General features: G+C 38.2%; 1 long non-coding RNA gene across 1 annotated transcript in view; it reads left to right on the plus strand.

Moving 5' to 3' along the window:
- LOC113271248 (uncharacterized) overlaps nt 1–22,275 on the plus strand; it is a 25,011-nt gene continuing 2,736 nt past the window's right edge. Inside the window, exons 1-3 of the long non-coding RNA XR_003322097.4 lie at nt 1–217; nt 17,373–17,543; nt 21,950–22,135. This is a non-coding gene — a long non-coding RNA (uncharacterized LOC113271248). The remainder of the gene's footprint in view (nt 218–17,372; nt 17,544–21,949; nt 22,136–22,275) is intronic.

Consider the following 22,275-nt stretch of genomic DNA (forward strand, 5'->3'; position numbering starts at 1 on the left):
TTTATCGACAATTCGGATGACTTAAAAAATCCAATCAAATTGAACAAACTTGTATTGAGAGGCCACAACTATGTTAGGCATTAGCACGAGTGACGCAGAAAAGAATGACACTACCCCTTGACGCTGAACATTTCAGTGTGCCTAAAGAAATAAAGTCAATGACAGAAGACACGGGCCTTCTGTAAATTAGCTAAAGCCTCGGATGCCAGTAGAGTTGGTAAGTGCGTGTGCACACTTTTGCTTGTCTTTCAGGTTCTTGACCGAAAAATCGATATTGCTTTCATTATAATGTCTTCGAAGGTATACTATAAAAAGTACTACACATTTAAGACTACCTGGAAATTATTTCCACATGATTGTTACCAGCGTTAAAAAAAATCATAGAAATTGTATTTTGCTTTGGTGTTCTAACAGATCTCATTGGAAAAAATAATGTGGCAATCCTCAGCCACTGTTCCTTTCTGGAGTATTTCCTTACTTTTGTTAATGACGTACATGTATATATACCATGTCCAACCTCTTTTATGCCTATCCAGAACCTTGTTTCCAACTCTTTTGTGTAGCACCAGGATTTCAGGAGTAAGAAAGTGGGAGAAATTTATTTTAAAAAGATCTTTCTGTACTTCGACTGAAATTGGAATTAAAAATTATGTTTTTATAGCTTTATTTGCGTAATTTTTTCTTTCTTTTTTTTCTTAAAAGATTTTATTTATTCGACAGAGAGAGAGACAGCCAGCGAGAGAGGGAACACAAGCAGGGGGAGTGGGAGAGGAAGAAGCAGGCTCATAGCGGAGGAGCCTGATGTGGGGCTTGATCCCATAACGCCGGGATCACGCCCTGAGCCGAAGGCAAACGCTTAACCGCTGTGCCACCCAGGCGCCCCTGCATAATTTTTTTCTTACTCAGCATCACTGTTGCTGTTGAACTTAAATGAACAGGACTCTTGAACATAATAAAAATAGTCTCTAAGAATTCCATATTTTCCTAGAGGGTTAGAATGAGATCATTTTAAGTTAAATTAGTTCTTGGCCTAATACAAACAGCAGCTGCCTTAAGGCATAATGTAACTTAAAAATAACCTTTTGTGTGCTGAGCATTACTATGATGTCCAGTTATTGACTTAATATGGATCTAAGAGGTTAGGGGAGGTAATACTGAGGATGATTTTAAATGAATTTTTCTTTTTAAAAAAAGCACAGACATTATAAATGTTTCTTAAATGAAATACAAATTTTCATCTTCAAATGTGTGTCTATATATTTCATAAATTTGTTTGCCTGTATTGAGCTTTTGTTCTAGATGGAAGAGCATGAGAAAAATCTTTAAACTTAGTGCTTTGTCTAGTCTTTATCTTCCTCAGTGTGGACATTGTTTTGACTTATTTATTTTTGCTTGAAAGCTATTTGAGATGTCACTGTTATTTTTTTAAAAGATTTTATTTATTTGAGAAAGAGCATGAGTTGGGGGAAGGGGAGAGGGAGAGGGGCAGAAGGAGAATCAGGCTCTCTGCGGAGCAAGGAGCCCAACTTGCGGACTCAATGCGAGGACTTCAGGATCAGATCTGAGCCAAAGGCAAACAGTTAACCGACTGAGCCACCCAGGTGCCCCTTACTTAGTCAAAATATTTCTAAAGATAATAGATTCTGGGGAAAACAACAACAACAACAACACCCTTCTGAAGAGTAACTGGAGCAGAATGTTAAAATGAAAATATTGGTGAAAACCCCAAGATGACAGTAGGTGGCTGAGAATGAATTAGATGGCTTCTAAATTTTTTCTCTCCATTAAGGGCATAATCTGGAGAATACAAAAAGACTTTTGAAGATCTCTTGGCAGTATTTGATATGCATTCTCTGCAGCTGGTCTGACCACTGAAGAAATCCAAAGGCTAAGAAATTAGGTGTCTAACTGCTAATATGTAGAGAGAAGTGATTGCATGAGTGCCTTGCACTTGGAGTTCCTTAAGACAAAGTGTACATACCATGAACATGTGAGAGATGGCAATGGCGTCATCTTGAATCCTATCTCTGAGATGAGAGGTGGAGTAGATGGGCTTTTAGCAGAAGCAGCTGAAGTTACTACCAGCTTCCTAAGAACTGAGGAAGGTATAAGCAATTAGTGCTCATGCATTAGCACATACTAGAATTCCAGAAAGATGGGAAGATTGCTAAAGAGCCCATGGAAGTGTTGAGTCACCTTTACACCTCTGCAAAGTCCAAAAAGCACAAGACCATCCTATAACAGTACCAGCCAAGGGCTTTTCTTACCCCTCTTCCCTCTCCTAGCTCCAACCCTGGAAGAGTTGTAGCAGCTTTTATTGAGATTAAGAGGAGAAAATCGATTATGCCGTCCTCTTGCACCTACAGGTATGCAACCCTGTATGAAACAAAGAGCAGAAGAAGGGGAGTTTAACTTTAAGAACAAGTTCACACTGGAGGGGCGTCCGAGTGGTGCAGTCTTGATTAAGCGTCACATGGTCTTCCAACTGAACCAGCCAGATGCCCCCCATCTGTGTAATAAGATTAAAACTACAAAACGTGTGTATAAAAATAAAGCTCAGAATAAACATGTTATATTACTTATTTCTGGATGGCAAGATTTAGGTTGTTTACTTAACATTTTTCTCTATTTTTACACTTATTAGAATAAGAATGTTATTTCTACAATAAAACACAAGGCTATTTTAATTTTAAAAAAGACTTGAAATAAGCAAAAATTATAAAGTGATTATTAGGGTGATTGGATTATAGGAAATGTTCTTTTTTTTTTCTATACTTCCTTAGTATCTAGCAATATAATAACATAGGTTTTGTAAGATAAAATTAATTTTTAAAATTTTGCACATCTTATTTTCTTTCTGTGCTAGATTATACGTGTTACTGATTTTCTACCCAAGTTTTTATTTTGCTAATTAACATAATCCTTTAAGAGACTGATGAGCCAGGGCCTTTAATTTTTCAATTTTAAGTTGAATACTTACTTTCACAGTTCACTCTCCTACATTTGTTATGCTATGCAATTGATTTCCAAAATGTTTTCCAAGGTATTCACTGAAAACTGAAAGAATGGTATTTGGAAGAAAAAAATTCCCTGCCAATTATGGTTCATCTATTAACTCTAAATTTTCTGATAAGCCACAAAGCTCGATATATAATTAATTTCCCGTGTTTGTTATAGTTGTAAGTTTTCACTCTCCAGAATTTTTTCGATAAATAGGAGTTGTAAATAATTGCTGAAGATTTTCCTTCCCATATTCATTACATGTATATAATTTATTTCAGCATGTATTCTCTGGGAACTGACACTGTATGAGATCTTGTATTCCTTATATTCATACTCTTTGCTGTGTTCTCTGATGTATGGTAAGGCTTGAGCTATATCTGAAAGCTTTTCCACGTTCATTTATAAGGCTTTTCTCTAGTATGTACTCTCTAATGTACAGTAAAGTCAGAATTACTCCTGAAGGTGTTCCCACATTCCTTCCATGCATTAGGCCTTCTCACTGGTATGAATTCTCCAACGAAGGGTAAGCTGTGATACACTGATAAAACTTTCCCGATATTCCTTCTGTCTGGTATGTGTTCTCAGGTGCACAGCAGGGTAAGAAGCTCTTCTGAAGGCCTTTCTGCATTCATCACATTTATGGGGTTTCTCCCCCCATAAGAGTAACTGGAGAATTCTCTGATGTTCTATAACATATATCATCTTGCTGAATGCACTTCCCATAGTCATTACGTATAAGTGGTTTCTCCCCCGAATGTATTATTTGATGGGCATTGGGGCCTGCATTACTGGGTGAAGACTTTTTCACATTTATTACATTTGTAAGGTTTCTCACCAGTAGGAAGTAATTTATGCAGACTGGGCTGTGACATGTTAGCAAAAAATTTCCTACATTCATTACATTTGTGTTTTTTCTTCATTATGGGTCTTCTGACGTACAATTACTCCCAAAAGATTTCCCACAATAGGTACACTGACATGACTTCAATCCAACATGAATTTTCTCACGTTGTGTGAGACTTACCATTTGAGTGAATACTTTCTCACATTCAGTACACTGATATGGTTTCTCCCCAGTATGGATTCTGCGGTGAACAATTAGGTGTGATTTTAGCCTGAATGATTCCTTGCATTCATTACTCCCATAAGATTTCTCCTTTGTATGAATTCACTGATGAATAATAAGAGATAAGAAATGCAAGACGGCCTTTCTACATCCACTGCATGTATACGGTTTGTCTCTAGTATGAATTCTTTCATGTACAATAAGGCTTGATTTATTTCTAAAGGCTCCCCCACATTCATTACATGTATATGGCTTCTCCCTTGTATGAATTCTCTGATGTGCTATGAGGTTTTGTGTACAACTAAATGATTTGCCACATTCATTACATTCATAGGGTTCTCTCCAGTACGCACTCTAACATGCAGAGTAAGGCTTGAGTTACTTCTGAAGGCTTTCCCACATCATTACATCTATAGGGTTTCTCCCCAGTATGAATTCTCAGAAGCTGGGTAAGGTGTGCATATTAGCTGAAGGCTTTTCCGCAGACAGTGTACTCCTGAAGTTTGTCTTTAGCATGAATTTGCTGATGTGCAATTAAAGTCGAAGAAACAATGAAGGCTTTCCCACATTTGTTACATTTACAGGGTTTTCTCCACTGTGAATTTTCTTATGTTGATTAAGGTATGCAGGTTGACTGAAAACTTTCCCACATTTATCACATTCAGAGTCATATGGTTTCTCTTTAGTATGAATTCTCTGGTGTTGAGTAAGTGATGACCTAAAACTAAAAGCTTTTCCACATGCATTACATTTATAAGGTTTCTGTTTACCATTAATTATCTCATCTATTTTAAGTTGGGAGGCCTGCCTCACATCTCTGTTTCCTTTAGTAGTTTTGAAAATTGTCTTGCCCAAGTTGGTTCCTGTTTGAATAATTAGCTCAGGGACTTCTTGACAACTTTGTCCTTATAGATCCCTTTGGTCATGCCTATCTTCTGTGAGAATTCTCTGTTCTTTAAAGAGAATAGACTTCCACAAGAAGTAACTTTCTCCAGTGAGAGTTTTTTCATGGGTAATTATTCTCTCATTCAAAATTTCCCAACTATTTTGTCTCAATAACATGTTATCTCTGTTCTGGGATTCTCCTGAACTAGGGTGCTGTGGGTCATTTGTAATGAATCTTCCTACTGTGGTCCCCTGGCAAGTTTCTTCTTCAGAAATATCTGCTGTAGTTGCAGGTTGCTTAGTTTCAGGTTTCAGCTTCTAGTCTGAAAGAGATGGAAAAAGCAGGTTATTTCCAATGCAAAGGAGAAAGTTAACTGCTCTAGTGTAAATATGATGGGGAAAGTGAAAAGGATCAGCTTTGTACTACACAATTATTAACTGAAATTATTTCCAATCATTTGTTTAAAGCATGCAAACATCACAATGAGTTTTCATTTTATTAGCTTTTCTTCCCATGTCTATCTACACATGGAATATTATATAGCCACAAAATATTTTTAAAAAATATAAGTATTGGGGGCGCCTGTGTGGCTCAGTCGTTAAGTGTCTGCCTTTGGCTCAGGGCATGATCCCAGCATTCTGGGATTGAGCCCCACATCAGGCTCCCTGCTCCGTTAGGAGCCTGCTTCTTCCTCTCCCACTCCCTCTGCTTGTGTTCCCTCTCTCACTGACTGTCTCTCTGTCAAATAAATAAAATCTTTAAAAAAAATAAAAAAATAAAAGATAAGTATTATACTACATATTTTAAGGTTTTAAAAAATAAGGTAAAAGCAATATATAAAGGTACATAAAATAGAATCCCATTTCTATAAAACAATGACCAGTATCCCCAAATGTCAATATATATGTATATATATGTGTGTGCATTTGACTACAGAGAAAAATATGTGAAGATGCACGTGTTTGTTAACATGGGTCACCTGAGGTGGAGAGGGGGGAACAGAGGGAGGGCACATCAAAAGAGAAAAAGAAAATGAAAGACTCCACTAAATACAAATAGTAAATGATTCATGCATTTATTATTATTTTTTTAAAGATTTTATGTATTTGGGGCGCCTGGGTGGCTCAGTCGTTAAGCATCTGCCTTTGGCTCAGGGCGTGATCCCAGAGTTCTGGGATCGAGCCCCGCATTGGGCTCCTCCACTAGGAGCCTGCTTCTTCCTCTCCCACTCCCCCTGCTTGTGTTCCCTCTCTCGCTGGCTCTCTCTCTGCTAAATAAACAAAAAAAATCTTAAAAAAAAAAGATTTTATGTATTTGACAGAGACAGCAGAGAGGGAGTGGGAGAGGGAGGAGCATGCAGGGCTCGATCCCAAGACCCTGGGATCATGACCTGAGCCAAAGGCAGACACTTAATGACTGAGCCACCCAGGCACCCATCATGCATTTATTTAAAATTAAGTATATTTATGGAAATAAGTTAAGGGTTTAAAAAAATTAAATTTATTTTTAGCAAATAAAACTTACTTTCCAATATAGCTATTTAAGCCATATTTTGACAATATATTTATTTTACATTTTAGCAGATTTTGTTAACTTTAAGCATAAAATCCCCTGCTTTACTCTTTTTTTGATACAACTCATATATCAAAATTACAGCTACAATGAAAAGCATTTATAACTATAATATAGATTTAGGATACAAGGGAAAGAAATGGATTATTTATTATTTATTTATTAAATTACTTATTTATTAAAAATATTGATATTTTAAAATTATCCAACTTAGAAAAGAAAAAAAATTAATGCATGAAAGGTTATAAAGTTAACTAGAGTCCATAAAAGTTATCATATATGAACTAATGATTGGGAACATTTTTTTCCTAAATAATTTGCTTTATGACAATTCCCTCAAAGTTGAAAGAGACAAAAATTCATGATCATAGTGCCAGTTAAGCAGAACAGATATAAATGCTTGAAAATAGGAAATTTTAAAAAGCAAAAATTCTTCAAAATGCAAAAATAAGCTTTTTAAAGACTGATAAAAAGTTAAAGAAATTCTCCACAATCCATACAAAATGACAGTTCTTAAAATACAATGACTGAAAATATTCATTTACAACAAATTTATTTATTCAAGGGCTGTTCACCGACAAGCTGTAGTAAGATTTATTTACTTTCTGTTTTCCCTACCAAAGAGGAAATCTTGAGAACAGAAACTATGTGTCATGGAATTTATTATCATTGCTGACTACTTGGCAAAGGGCTTGTATAGTAAATAATAATAAGAATGAATTATTTTAACCCCTCTTCCCAGTATATTCTCACATATAAAAATGCACAGGGAATGAGGCAGATCCTCAAAGGAGAGTGGTATCAGAGAGTAAACAACAGATTTTTTCACACAAGACTGCAATAAAAAAGGGTTTGCCATGAAAAAGATTTTTAAGAATATTTCTTTAAGACATTCTGAGATCAGAAACTCAGCAAATGCAAATCTGTGGCAGCCTCACTTCTCTTGTTTCTGGGAGACAAAGATCAGCTAAATACAAGCCCATGATTTAAAAAATCACAGAACAAACAAGGAAACAAGCCACTGTGAGTGAAAGGCAGAAACACTAACCTACAGAAAATATATCCTCCAAAACTTCAGATCTAGAGCTTATCTGTTACAAAATTTTAAATAACTTCGTTGAAAATGTTTAAAATATAAAAGACAAAATGAAAAACATTAGAAAGGAACAACAGGATATTAAAAACCACCAAGAATATTTTAAATAAAATCATATAGGGGCGCCTGGGTGGCTCAGTCAGTTGAGCACCCAACTCTTGATCTCAGCTCAGGTCTTGATCTTGAGGTTGTGAGTTGAAGCCCTGCATTGGGCGCAGAGCCTACTTTAAAAAAAAAAAAAAAAGATTTTATTTATTCATTTGACAGACAGAGAGCCAGTGAGAGAGGGCACACAAGCAGGGGGAGTGGGAGAGGAAGAAGCAGGCTCCCAGCGGAGGAGGGAGCCCAGTGCGGGGCTCGATCCCAGGACCCCAGGATCACGCCCTGAGCCGAAGGCAGACGCTTAGCAACTGAGCCACCCAGGTGCCCCTGGAGCCTACTTTTTTAAAAAAAGAATCGTACAGATCTTTTAAAAATAACATAATTAAGAGAGAACATTAAATGTCATAGATGAGTCACATACACAGTTACATTAAGTACCACATGAGGAAATAACATATTTATTTAAAAAAATTTTTCTTAAAAGATTTGCTGTCTTTTAGATTTCTAGTGGAAATCACCTAGTATCTTCTGTATGAGCGAGGTGTCCCATATATGTGACTATTTCTTTTAACCAAGAAAAGCCAGGGTCTCATTTTCCTATTATGAGGAAGACAAAGAATTCAAATCCATAGGTTAAAAAAATGGCTCGGTAGAAGCAGAAAAGATATAATTTAGAGACTGTAGAAACTCTATACATGTAGGTGACTTCCACTAGCAATTTTTGGAAGTCCTAGACCAAATACAATTTGGAAAAAAAGTCCCTCAGAATGTGTGACCTGCATGGAGAGAGATCAGAGGAATACAGAAATGTCTGTAGCTGAAAAAATTTTGAAGGAAAAGTTAATCATGTGGCATAGGATGGATAGGAAAGCAGAAAAATATTTAGTTACTCAGGAAACCATATGTAGTATATAATGTGAAAAAAACATTTCAAAAATGAAAGGTGCGCTTCCATACTTCGTATCACGATTCTACTGGGAGTCAAAGACCCAGTCAAAGACCCAAAAGAAATCCCAGAAAGCAGCATGGGATGACATGAGATACAGACAACAAGCAAAGCATATCAAAGATCAAAAGATGGGTCCTTTTCCTGTGAAACCTCTTTGACAAGAGTTATCTTAAATTTTTTTTTCAAAAGATAATTTTTCAACACTAACTGAGGGTATCACTTGCAATGAAACCTAACATCCTAGTTCTCATTTATTTACCTGGATAGAGGTTTCTTGAAATCTATCTCACCACCATCCAAGGTTCTCTTCCTGCTTCCAACTAGGAAGTCATGTCTGGTTTGGAAAGTGCAAGCCCTGTTCAGGAAAGGAATGAAAATTTGTTGGTGACAAAAAGCCATTCCAGAATTCAGTGAGGTCATCAATCTCTTGGAAGGTGTGGCCAGTATAAGGAGTTCCATTTCATTACAGAGGTACCTGGGGAGGGCTCAAATCTATGCTCCCAGGGATGCTGAAATACTGTCACAGAATGAATATAGGTCGACTCCCCCTACTCCCTGAAAAAGGCAGAATGGAAGTATCTTACGAGAGATTCTAGAAGAGATAATCCTAAATTTCAGGATTATTTTCAGGTGTGGCTTTCAAGGTAAGTCACAGAAAATATAAATTTTTCACTCTATGAAGAACAGAGTTTTTACTTGGAAATGGGGATAGAATAACTCCATAGAGGGTCCTTAAGAAATCCTAAAGCCCTGGACCCTAAGCTCCATTTGGTCCAGTAGAAAGATGGAGAGTCACAGAGGAGAAAATGTTCTTATCCAGAGAGACCAGGTTCCTGTAGTTCTCCAGCATTATGTCCCTGTGTAGACTCCTTTGTGTGGTGTCCATTAACTTCCATCCTTCCCAGGTGATGTCTACTGCCACATCCCTGAATGTCATTGATTCCTAAACATCAAGTACACTATAATAATATAGAACTATCCATTTTATAACCTATTGGGAAGAAAAATACATAGAGTATTGATAGGGAGATTCATGTAAACAGAAGATCCTTAATTTGGAAGGGAGCTTGCAGGTCATTTAGTCCAGTTCCTAAGAGGATATTTCAATGTCCTCAGCAAGTAGTCACCCAATCTCTGCCTGGACTGCTCCAAGGATTAAAACTTATTCTTTTACAAGGCAAGCCTACTCCATTCTCAGAAGATTTTCATGGTTAGCATACATTTTTATAATTTAAATAAAAATCTGCCTTCAAGTAACATTTAACCACTGTCTTATGATCTGGAACCAGAAATCATAAGTTTCTTCCTTCACTAGAGAGTTCTTAAGAAGTTTAAAATTTTGTTAAATATATAATACACAAAAGAATGTCTATAAAAATCACTATAAACTGAACAACAGTGTATCCCTACCCAGCTTAAAAAATAAAACATTACCAGTACATTTGAAATCACCTGTGTGTCCTTCCTGGATTTTATCCTTGTAGGAATAATAACCTATCCTAAATCTTGTGTTAAACGTTTCCTTGCTTTTCTTTATAGTTTTACCAAATGTATATGTATCTCTAAACACTATACTGATTAACTTTGCTTCTATCTGAATAGTACATAAATCAATTGTATATATCAAACTTAAGTGACCATCAACTTAATATACACTACTATACACATACGGTGTTATATATAAACCTAATGATAACCATAAATCAAAAAGCAGTAATAGATATGCAAAAAATAAAGAGAGAGGAATCCAAGTATATCACTAACGAGAGCCAGCAAACCGTCAGAAGAGAGCAAGAGAAGAAAGGAACAGAGAAGAACTACAAAAACAAACATAACAAGTAACAAAATGTACATATCTATCAATAATTACTTTGAATGTAAATGAATTTACTGCTCCAATCAAAACACACAGGGTGACGGAGTGGATAAAAAAAACAAGACCCATCTATATACTGCCTACGAGAGACTCATTTCAGACTGAAAGACATATGCAGATTGATAGTGAAGGGATGGAAAAACATTTATCATGCAAATGGATGTGAAAAGAAAGCCAGGGTAGCAATATTTATGTCAGACAAAACAGACTTTATAACAAAGACTGTAACAAGAGACAAAGAAGGACACTTCATAATCATAAAGGAACAACCCAACAAGAAGATTAAACAATTGTAAATATTTATGCATCCAACATGGGACCACCCAGATATATGTAAAGTAGCTATTAACAAACATAAAGGGAGTAATCGATAATAATACAATAATAGTAGGGGACTCCACACGTCAATGGATAGATCATCCAAAGAGAAGATCAACAAGCAAACAATAGCTTTGAATGACACATTGGACCAGATGAATCTAACAGATATACTTAAAACATTCCATCCTAAAACAGCAGAATACATGTTCTTTTCAAGTGCCCATGGAACATTCTCCAGAATAGATCACATGTTAGGCCACAAAACAGGTCTCAACAAGTAAAAAAAAAAAAAAGACTGAAGTCGTACAATGCATCTTTTCCAACCACAATGCTGTGAAACTAGAAATCAACCACAAGAAAAAAAATCTGGAGAAAACACAAAAAACACATGGAGGTTAAATAACACGATACTGCACAATAAATGGGTCAACCAAGAAATCAAAGAGGAAATAAAAAAATACACGGAGGCAAATGAAAATGAAAACACAATGATGCAAAATCTTTAGGATTTTGCTAAAAATCCTAAAAACTGTGCTAAGAGGGAAGTTTATTGCAATACAGGCCTACCTCAAGTAGCAAGAAACATCTCAAATAAACAACCTAAACTTATACCTAAGGGAGCTAGAAACAGAAGAACAAACAAAACCCCAAATCAGTAGAAGAAAATAATAAAGATTAGGGCAGAAATAAATGAAATAGAAACTAAAAGGGGATGCCTGGGTGGCTCAGTTAAGCTATTGGGACTACATCAAAATAAAAAGCTTCTGCACAGCAAAGGAAACAATCAACAAAACTAAAAGACAATCTACTGAATGGGAGAAGATATTTGCAAATGATGTATGCAATAAGGAGTTGGTATCCAAAATACATAAAGATCTGATATAACTCAACACCCAAAAAACCCACATAATCTTATTAAAAATGGGCAGAAGACAAGAACAGATATTTCTCCAAAAAAGACATTCAAATGGCCAATAGACACACGAAAAGATGCTCACCATCAGTAATCATCAGGGAAATGCAAATCAAAACCACAATGAGATATCATCTCACACCAGTCAGAATGGCTAAAATCAAAAACACAAGAAACAACAAGTGCTGGCAAGGATGTGGAGAAAAAGGAATCCTACTGCACAGATGGTGGGAATGCAAACTGGTGCATCCCCTGTGGAAAACAGTATGCAAGTTCCTCACAAAATTAAAAACAGAATTACCATTGACCCAGTAATTCCACTACTGGGTTTTTACTCAAAAAAATATGAAAACACTAATTTGAAAAGATATATGCACCCCTATGTTTGTTGTAACATTATTTACAATAGCCAAATTATAGAAGCAACCCAAGTGTCCAACAGGTGAATGGATAAAGATGTGGTATATATAATAGAATATTATTCAGCCATACAGAAGTGAAATCTTGCCATCAGCAACAATCAGGACGTATCTAGACAGTATTATGCCAAGTGAAATAAGTCAGTCAGCAAAAGACAAATACCGTATAATTTCACTTGTTTGTGGAATTTAAGAAACAAAACAAAGAAAGACAAATAAAAAACCAGATTCTTAACTATAGAGAACAAAATGATGGTCATCAGAGGGGAGGTGGGTGGGGGGCATGGGTGAAATAGGTGAAGGGGATTAAGAGCACACTTCTCTTGATGAGCACTGAGTAATGAAGAGACTTGCTGAGTCACTATATTGTATACCTGAAACTAATATAATACAGTATGTGAATTATACTGGAATTAAAAAAATTAAAAAACATATCTACTTTATAGCTCTGCCTGAAGAGGACTAGATGTGAGTGCTACCCAATAGCAATGAATACTCCTGGCACCCAGGAAAGCAGGAAGATATACATAAAATTCCCAATTTATATTAGCAGTAGCCATTCTAAAAATGAATTTTTAGAAAGATCAAATTTCTACAGGTACAGAAACTATAAAAAAATAGCAAAAAATCTTAAGATTTATATAAAGAAAGCTACGAGACTTTTTAAAAGGACATTAAAAACTTAAGCTCTCTCTTTCCTTTTCTCCACCATTGTGGTGTGTGTGGTTGACTGGTCTTCGCCATGTCTTCTCAAAAGACTTTTAGTATCAAGTGCTTCCTGGTCAAGGAATGAGAGCAGAATTGTCCCATTCCACAGTGGATTCAGATGAAAACTGGTAATAAAATCAGGTACAACTCCAAGAGGAGGCATTGGAGAACTGTTGCCATCACAGGCAGGGTTTGAGGAGATGGACTCCAATTCTGATAGTTCTACTGTGCGTAAAATGGTATCAAATAGTATCACATGTCACAAAGAAATTGTGAAAGGAAGAGTCAACCTATGTAGTCAACTTCATTGTCTTATTTTGAGAAATTTCTCAGCCATCCCAACCTTCAGCAACCACCACCCTGACCAGTCAGCAGTCATCAGCACTGAGGCAAGAACCTCCATCAGCAAAATATTAGGACTTGCTGAAAGCTCAGATGATGGTTATGTGCCTTGCTTTTTTGGACATAATGCTATTGCACATTTAATAGACTACGGTATAGTATAAACATAAATTTTATATGTACTCATAAGGCTAATTTCTAGTTGTCTTTTCTCAGTGCTATGATTTAGCAGTAAGTTCCAGTTGTAAAACTATTTTGTAAAATTCTAAAAATATATACTCTAGTGTCAACAGTGGTTCCACTGAGGAAGATGAGGAAATGATCTTAAGGTTTGTGATCAAAGGAGTCTTTAGATTTACCTATGATGCTTGGGGTTTTGTTTTTATTTAATTGAAAATCGATTTATGTTTTATTTGTATCTTGTATAAAATTTAAGAATTAAAGAAAAATGGGCAAAAAGTAGGCAATTTCACGACAGGAAATGCAATGTCCAATAAACATGAAAAGATAGCATCAGCAATCATCAGTGAAATAAAAATGAATCAATTTCATTAATTCATTAATAGAAAAGTGATACAATGAAAAGTTCTTACAATACCAAATATGGCAGAATGTGGGGAAACATTGCCAGTGAATATAGGCATTAATAAAGAAAAAAACCATAAAATGGTATAACCACTGTAAGGACAATTTGGTGGTAAATATTTATGTAAAGTAAGTTAAATATTTATGTAAAATAAGTTTAAAATCTTTTGCTCTTTAATTCGGTGTCTTGATTATGCCAATGCCTGGAAGGGTGACTTGGGGAACAATTTCCTTCAGTTTCTGGGCTTTGGTTAACTTATTTATTTATTTTTTTTTTAAAGATTTTATTTATTTATTTGACAGAGAGAGAGACAGCCAGCGAGAGAGGGAACACAAGCAGGGGGAGTGGGAGAGGAAGAAGCAGGCTCATAGCAGAGGAGCCTGATATGGGGCTCGATCCCATAACGCCGGGATCACGCCCTGAGCCGAAGGCAGACGCTTAACCGCTGTGCTACCCAGGCGCCCCTGGTTAACTTATTTTAAATGGGGCAAACCATTCTATGTTTCTCTCCATCTAACAGGAAGAGTCCTATGCCAATCACTGGCTGGTCATTACCAGCTACTTCCTGCTCCTTGTGTCAGATCCTATTCCCAGGATATTTTAGGGTGTTGTAACTTTACAAGTCTTAATCTCCCAAAGCAAGATGACCAAGATTAGGTGATGCATAAGCAGCCTGGGTATTTTATCGGGAAGAAATTTCTTACGTCGTGATTCCTAAACCTGCATTGCTATGTAAAATACAAGAGATCATCCCTGTGTGATCTTCATGGCCACAGCCCAATCCAGCAACCCCCAATTTAGGCAATCATAATATGTCAGGGAATAGAGATTTAAAAAGGAGTATCTGAACTGCCTGTGCATTAAAATGAGCTTACAAAAAAGTGACTCGATTCAGGCCAGGGAGGAGAATGCCCACTTGTTGGGTAGCACAGGTCTGGACATGTGAAACTCAGAGGGCAACCACTCACCATCATCCGCACTTTTCAGAGGACCCTGCGAGATTCTCCTGTCAGCCTCCTCCTTCCCGGGTCTAGGAGGCGACCTGGGGGCGAGGGGTCCATACAGTCAAGGGCCGGCACGCCTGGCCCTCCGGGGACTAGACTCCTGGCCCGGGACTCGAATGTGGAGACACACCAAGTCGTTGGGCCTTGACGCCTCCACAGGAGTCGGTGATACTCCCGCACTAGCGCCTCAACCCCGCTGTAATTTCAGGAGCCGGCTAACCCAAGGCAAGAGGCCCACCCGGGCCCCACGTGAGTTTGCGTCCGTGCCCGCGGGTATAGACAGCGGAGGGAACGTCAAGTTCGTCACAATGGGGCTGGCGGGTTGCGGAGACGCTCAGTGCGCATGCGCCCCTCAGCACCGCACTCCCGCATGCGCATAGGGCTTGGCTTTGCTTCCGGTTTAGGTGACCCGCTGCTCATCAGCTGGTCCCGCTATTCCAGTGTGGTGCTGGGTGCTGCTGGGCGTGGGAAGCGCCGAGGAAATCGACGTAGACTTCAAGAGCGACTATAAAAGTATGACTGAGAAGCACAAGGGAGACTCTGGCGCACGGGCAGGACAGGCGGGCCTTTGTAACTTAGGTAAACCCTTCGATTCTGCGCAGGGGTGGCCTGGCCTCAGCTCGTCCTTCCTGCAGATCGTGGAATGAAAACCCTTCCCTCATCCCGCGCTCTGCAACGGGACTTCCCTTTCTCGGCTGTTGGGCCACATAGTCCTCCTGGCGCTGCCACACTTTTGTTCTCAATACCCAGAAAAGTATTTTCCAGCACCTTGGTTGAGTTGAGGACTTTCGGATTCTTTGAAGCTGCTCTCCTTAAGCAGGAGAAGGTTCTCCCTCTAGACTGTTCCTTCTCCAGCCTGGGGGCTATAGGGTCTCCTGCTTTCATGGTCGCTCGGGTCTGATACCTCTTTTGGACCCACTTCTCGCGGTGTAAAAGCAGTCTCTGTGGTGGTCTCTTTTGTTCTCTTCCTTGCATGTTATCAACAGCCATTAACATGTAGATAACTGCCTTGTTGCTATGTGTAGTTCACACTAGAGAGCTCTAGATACATCATCATGATTAACGTGTATAGAATTTGTTATAGACCAGGCAGTTCTAAGCAGTTGACATACACTAATTCATTCACTTCTCACAACAACCTATCAAGTATGTATGTGTTATCATTCCATTTTTCAGATGAGGTAGTACAGAGACGTTACCTGACCTGCCCAGGGCCCCTCTAAACACCTCAAACTGAACCTGTCCCACATTGAACTTACTGTCTTCTGCTGTCACACAGGCTACCCTCATTCTAATCATTTCAATGATATTAGCCTCTTTGGGTTTGTAGGAAACTTGTTTTTATATGGATGCACCTGCTAGATGCTGCATTCTGAGATAGTTACAAACATTGTTGCTTGCAGGCTAGGTTCTGGAGTCACAGAAAAGTTTTTCACATTTATTAAATTTGCAACGATTTTCTTCTCTGTTTTCTTTATAAACCATCTATTTTCTTTATACATAGAAAAACAATTCTGTGTTGTCTATACAGTTTCTGTATTAGTCAGGGTTCTCCAGAGAAACACAACCACTAGGATGTGAAACAATTCCAATAGGAATACAGAGAGGGGCGCCTGGCTGGCTCAGTCAGTAAAGCATGTGACTCTTGATTTTGGGGCTGTGAATTCAAGTCCCATGTTGGTGTGGAGATTACTTAAAAATCTATTTTAAAAAAGGAATAGAGAGATTGATTATAAAAAATTGGCTCACACAACTATGGAAGCTGATAAGTCCCGAGATCTAGAGTTGGCAAGCAAAGAGTCCCTGGCTGAGTCTGAAGGCCTGAGAACCAGGACAGTCAATGGTTCAAGTTCCCATCTGAAAATTGGCAGGCTTGAGACCCAAGGAGAGCTGATGTTTCCATCCAGCTGTGAAGGCCAGCAAAGACCGGTGTTCCAGCTCAACGTCAGGGAGGAGGAGTTCCCTCTTACTCAGCCTTTTTGTTCAGTTCAGATCTTCAGTGGATTGAATGAGGCCCACCCACTCTAGAGACAGCAATCTCTACTCAGTGTGTAGATTCAAGTACTCATTTCACCCAGAAACATCCTCACAGACACACCCAGGATAATGTTTGACCCAAAAGTCTGGACACCCATGACCTAGTAAGTTGACACATAAAATTAACTGTCACATTTTCTCTTTAGTGCAAATATTCTTATATAAAATAAAGTGTTAGTGCTGGTCTGTGGTTCTTTAACATTGATTAAAACTATCTTTCTGAAGTAACTTTTCAATGGATGATTAAGTCAGACTTCTTCATTTCATGTGCATTCATATGTGGACTCTCCTGAAGGCTCTGTAGTAAAATAAAGATAAACTTCAATCTGAAGCCTCTTTTCCAGTTTGAGGTATCTTGTGAAAAAAGTCAACTTTCCATCAGATGATACCCCTTGTTATCTTGCTCCTTTTTAATAAGTCTTCATGTTCCTAGGATTTTTTCCACAGTGGACTGTTGATAGCATTGAAAGTCTTCCCATTCTTGCCCCGTAGGTTTTTTTCTGCTTTAGAAAATTCCTCAGATCTCTGTGATGGGGAATGAACCTATTCTCTGATGTGTGGGAGAAGACAGAAAATCTGGTTTGTTTGTATGTGACTTCATACAACTCCAGAAAATGTCCCCTATCCACCAAAAACGAGAACAGTTCCATGAGACCTACACAGGTGAGCTTTTATATTGTTTACTTTTGACTTGTGGTTAAGGTTGGTGAAATGAACCTGCAAGGTATCTGTGTATCTGTTTCATTTACAGAGACATTGACCTTTATCTTACTGTGTGTTTTTCAAATACTTCCCTACAGTTCGAGGGGATTAATAAATTAGGTTATAAAGACTTAAGGTAAAGGATTTCTTATTAATTTATAGAGAATAGTAGGAGTTTTTTTTATAAATGTAGTATAAGGAAACTCTAGGATTCCCAGAGAAGAGACTGGACTTCTAATTCTCTGAATACGGCCTTTTTAGAAAAAAAAAACAAAAACAAAAACAAAAACAAAAAACAACTTCTCGTAGAAACACTAGTTTAGAGGGATTTTTATGTAAGAATCCAAGTGCCCCTAATCAAGGTGGCTCTGTAAACAAATCAGACTGGCTTGATGATTTTGGTTTAAAAAGAGCCAGATGTTTCTTCCTGAGTTGTATCATTACGGAATATACCGTAAGCATGCATTCTCTGTTTTTTAAGATTTGGTATGTCTCTGATTCTAGTATGTGGGGTTTTTTTGTTTTTGTTTTTTGTATACATCCAAGCAATTCTTAGACACCAGGTGGGTGTCCTATAATTTAACTCAATTCTGATATGATTACCTGGAGATAGCCTCAGATTCCAGAGGCTAAGGGCTCAATCCTATAGGACTGCCGCCCCCACCCCGCTCCAGTTCTCAATCACAAATCCAGGCTGTCACCTGTGCTTCTCACCAACCCACCATAGATTGGAGGTTTCAATGACCCCCTCCTTGGGTTCAATTAATTTACTAGAGCCGCTCACAGAACTCAGAGAAACATTTCACTTATTAGATCACCAGTTTATTATAAAAGGATATAACTCAAAACAGCCAGATGGAAGAGGGCAAGGGGTGGGGAAAGGGTGTAGAGCTTCCATATCCCCTCTAAGCACACCATCTTCCCCAAAACTTCCCATTTCCACCAATCTGGGTTTGGGTTTTTATGGAGGCTTTCTTACATAGGTGCAATCGATTAAATCATTGGCCACTGATGACTGATTCAATCCCTAGCCCTTGTTCCCTTCCCAAGGTCAAGGGGGGGGGGGCAACAGTTCCAACGCTTTAACCACCTGGATGGTTCTCCTGGCAACCAGCCCCCATCCTTAGGTGCTGTCCCAAAGTCATTAACACAACAAAAGACTGTTATCACTCTCATCCCTTAGGAAATTCCAACGGTTTTAGGAACTCTGCCAGAAATGAGGACAAAGACCAAATAGATATTTTTTTTTTTAAGATTTTATTTATTTATTCAACAGAGATAGAGACAGCCAGCGAGAGAGGGAACACAAGCAGGGGGAGTGGGAGAGGAAGAAGCAGGCTCCCAGCGGAGGAGCCTGATGTGGGGCTCCATCCCAGAACGCCGGGATCACGCCCTGAGCCAAAGGCAGACGCTTAACCACTGTGCCACCCAGGCGCCCCCCTCAAATAGATATTTCTTATTCTAAATCACAGTATCACACTTGGGTTTGCTTTCTCACAGAGGGCTTAGTTGATCTAAACTTACGGTTTTACCTATCTGCTAAGTTATATTACTTCCACATGTTAAAGATTATGAAAAACTTAATGCTGGTGTTCACTTCCATTGAATTATACTTGCGACAGACTTTTTGGTATCAACAGTAACTGTGTTGCTCTGTAGTCAGCTTAGAAATAATTTCCAAAGGACCTTCACCGTAGTTAACTTTAAAGCCTGGAACTGATAATAAAATGAATTGGATTTTGTAGCACGTATGCGTGTACACACATACACACATGCACACTGTTGCTGAACTACTGACTCAGCGCATTGGCACGAAGCAGAAGCTGGACCTGCACTTGCTTTGTCTTCCTTTGGATTTTTCCTTCAGTTTCTCTGATTGCTGGGATGCAGGTGTGTGTTCAGCTCCAGGATGAAGGGCCCTGCCTTCTTCAGGACGCCCTGATTCCCGAGGTCAGAGGCAAGAACGGACACAGGTTTCAGTCTGTCTGTATGAGGTCCTAGCTCACGTGATCAGGCTGTGGACTCAAGCATCAGACATGGAGACTGTGACTATATTCAGTCTCCACAATTCCCAGAGCAGGTCTCTTTTCAGATACTAACCAGGGCTCTCCAGGAGAGGATCCATGACTTTCTGGCTGACAGCAGATTTCCCATTACATCCAGGAAGGGTCATTGCTGGGATCCAGGGAATACACATGGGCTTGTCTTGATGGCCCACTGTGGCAACCACTACAGTCATAATTATGCCCTCTCTGTGATACTGGAACATAAAAATTCTTTTCTGATTACAAGATCACAGGAACTAATGAAAGAAAAACCTGAAATGAGAATTTGATAGCCTGTGCTTCTAAGAAATATAATGTTTTACACAGGTAATGAAGAAGACATGACTTTTCTGATGTCTCTACTAATTGTCACAGGACTCTTACATGAAAGTTTCATTGATGGGTGTGGATAGCTAGCTCAACCTTCAACTAAAAGATTACAGATTCAGCAAACTGTAAACATAATTGTGCTTTTTCTACACTCAAACAACATTATATCAGATAGTTGTGGATGTTCAAAAATATATATTTATGTATTTGTAAATACAAGCTGTATAACTGAAACGCTCCTTGGGGTGACTATTCTTCATAAAATGGAAATGATAAGAGATTGCGAAGTCTCATAATTTACCTTATTTGTCCTAATAGTAAACATGTATTCAAATGCGTTTATTGATGTATAACATGCATAGCAAAAAGCACAGCCGTAAATCACAACTCTGATACTCACTGAGGTGTCAGAGTGACTATGCCCATGTAACTACAACAGAGTTCAAGGAAATAAAACTAGCAACCCAGAAGCCCATCCCCTGGTAGTCCCCAACCACTATCCATTCTATCTTGCCAGAGCAAACCATCATCTGTTTTCTAACACCACCGATTCGTACTGCCTGTTTTTATAAATTTGTGTATTTAGAAGCATACAGCAGGAATTATTCTGCGTCTGACTTCTTTTGCTCAGCATTATATTTGTGACACTCCTCCGTGTGGTTTCATGGAGCAATTCATTCATTCTCACTGCAGTGTATTCTTTTTATGAATGTACCAGTGATCAGTTCTGCTGTTGATGGACATCCGGTTTGTTTCCAAGCTGGGGCTATTAGCAATGATGCAACCATGACCATTCTTGTTGGGTTTCTTTTGGTGCACATGCAGTCGACATCTTAGTTAAGTATGGACCAACCTATGAAATTGCTTGGTCTGAGTCCCTGCCTATATTCAAATTACACGTCACTCAACAGTTTTCCATAGGTGTTTGACCAGTATGCAACTCAACGACCAATTTAAGAGTTCTAATTATTACATATCTTCTTGTTTTGATGGCCATAGTAGAAATCATGATAGGCATAGCTATTCCTTCTACACAATATTGGAAATTATGTGATTGTATCAGTCTTTCTCATTTTAGCTATTCTGGTTAGTAGGTGGTGGTATTTCATCTTTATTTTGATCATTTAATTATTAAAAGATCTGAGCATAGGGGCGCCTGGGTGGCACAGCGGTTGAGTGTCTGCCTTCAGCTCAGGGTGTGTTCCCAGCATTATGGGATCGAGCCCCACATCAGGCTCCTCTGCTATGAGCCTGCTTCTTCCTCTCCCACTCCTCCTGCTTGTGTTCCCTTTCTTGCTGCCTGTCTCTATCTCTGTCGAATAAATAAATAAAATCTTTAAAAAAAAAAAAGATCTGAGCATATTCTTTGTTTCTTGAAAATTTATATATACTGTTTTTAAGGGTCTGTGCAAATTTTCTGCACATTTTTTTCTACTGTGCTGTTACACTTTCTAAACGATTTTGAAGAATTAAAAAAATACTGAGTCTTTTTTTCAGTTAAATATGAAAGTATCTTCTCCCATTCAAAAATTTATTAATAGATAATCTTTGGATACTTAGGTTTTAAGTAAGATACAAACGTCTTTTAACATATTTGCATTGTGTATACTTTTGCCTTTTATTTATATATGTTATAGCAAGGGTCTGATTTCAGGTCCTGTTAATGTATCTGTCTACTTAAAATGCTTTTACTTGGAAATAATCTGTAACTTACAGAAGTTGTGTTAGAAATACAAAGGATATCCATGTTCCCTTTAGTCAGATTCACTTATTAACATTTTATCCTATTTCTTTTCTCATTTACTCTCTCTATATATACATATTTTTTCTGAATCATTTGAGAGCAAGTGCATGCATTACGCTTTATCCCCCGATGTACTTCAATGTGCATTTCCCAATAAGATTATTTTACATAACTATGGTATAGTTATCAGCTTCAATAAACCTAACATGGATGTAATACTTTTATCCACTCTACTGCTTGTATTCCAGTTTGAAAAATTGAACCAATAATGTTCAGTCATCAATCAGCATGATCTCAAGCAAAGCTGAGAGATAGCCTTGGAGATTTTGCTGGAGCTATTTAGAAAGAAGTATTCTCCTTGGGATTGTAAATGCTCAGAGGCATACTAACCTGGAGTTGCCAGTAGATGTATCTGTCATCACTGGAAAAGACCGGTAAGAATATAGCCCATACAGAAAAACACGGCAGAGGTGGAGAAATAGTCCTTGATCAAGGAATCCCTGAGTCTCTAGTTTGACTCTTGATTCCTCAGACATGTGAACTTTCTTGACATCATAGTAATATTTGTGGGTGA

The sequence above is a fragment of the Ursus arctos genome, unplaced genomic scaffold (genome assembly GCF_023065955.2).
Source record: "Ursus arctos isolate Adak ecotype North America unplaced genomic scaffold, UrsArc2.0 scaffold_14, whole genome shotgun sequence".
In the NCBI taxonomy this organism is placed as follows: Eukaryota; Metazoa; Chordata; class Mammalia; order Carnivora; family Ursidae; genus Ursus; species Ursus arctos.